Source organism: Haemaphysalis longicornis, unplaced genomic scaffold, assembly GCF_048455015.1.
Source record: "Haemaphysalis longicornis isolate Haplotype H1 unplaced genomic scaffold, Haemaphysalis longicornis Haplotype H1 scaffold_2, whole genome shotgun sequence".
NCBI lineage: Eukaryota > Metazoa > Arthropoda > Arachnida > Ixodida > Ixodidae > Haemaphysalis > Haemaphysalis longicornis.
The window spans coordinates 99651895-99653021 of NW_027526295.1; the positions used below are offsets into that span (position 1 = coordinate 99651895).

The 1127-nt window shown below is 47.6% G+C and overlaps 1 pseudogene; it reads right to left on the reverse strand.

The window, feature by feature from the left end:
- Nucleotides 1-251: 251 nt before the first annotated feature.
- On the reverse strand, nucleotides 252-722 carry LOC144167268 (uncharacterized; annotated as a pseudogene).
- Nucleotides 723-1127: the final 405 nt, after the last annotated feature.

Sequence of the window (1127 nt, forward strand, 5' to 3'; positions counted from 1 at the left end):
GCTAAGGCGTTGCGCTGCTGAGCACGAGGTCGCGGGTTCGATTCCCGGCCGCGGCGGCCGCTTTTCTGATGGAGGCGAAAAGCAAAAACGCTCGTGTGTTCGAGATTTCGGCGCACGTTACAGATCCCCAGGTGGTCAAAATTAATCCGGAGCACTCCACTACGGCGCGCCTCATCGCCTGCGTTGCGTCGGCGCGTTAAACCCCACAATCAATCAATCTAGACGCCAGACTAACGAAGATCGGCACCATTTCAAAACTCAGGCAAGTAAACACACGCACCCAAAAGAGGCAGCCACTCCGGTGGATCACTCTGCGCAGCATACACGCTCCGCACCAACGCCGCCTGTACCCGAAAAATGCACTTGGTCGGCCTAGGGGGTTCCGCATGCTGATAAGTCATGCGGCACTTCCACAAGCTAAATAATCCTAGTAGAACAAAAACGTCATATGGCAACTGATTAACACCTTCAAATGGCAAGAAGCGAATGGTGTACGGGGTGATGTAAATGTCCTTCTTTAGTGTCCGTTGCAAAACGTCCCAGAAAAACACCGCGTCACGACATAGCACAAAACAATGGTCAATAGTCTCTGGTTGATTGCACAAGCGGCAATTGTTTGACCAAGGGATCGAGATACCTTTTTTGCGCAGTCACGTTTTATCTGGAAGCATTTGCGAATGAAGCTTAAAGGAAAACGTTTTGGCATTTGGCGGCACTCACATACGCTTAACATGGTCTAAAACATTATTCTTATGGTCCCGCAAGTATCGCTGGCGATAAAGAGGCACGAGGAACAGCTTATGGATTAAAGTATTCGTCATAGCCATCCTTGAAAGAAATAAGTACTGCAGAGAAAACCGCACAGTAAGAAAATGAAAAGTATCCACTACTTCCTTTAGAAAACCACATAGCGGCTTCCTGTTAACCTCACCCGTAGAAACAAGAAAAAGTAAATGCTAACTTATGCGCTCCTGAAGTATAGTAAGTAAAAGTGGATGATTCGCCAACTTGTACAAGAAAAACCGAGACACAAGTTGGTCCACAAACAAATGCATTAACCCAACACCGCCAGACCCCAAAGGAAGAAACAAATTATCCCTGCGCATTGGCTCCCATTCAGATACCCA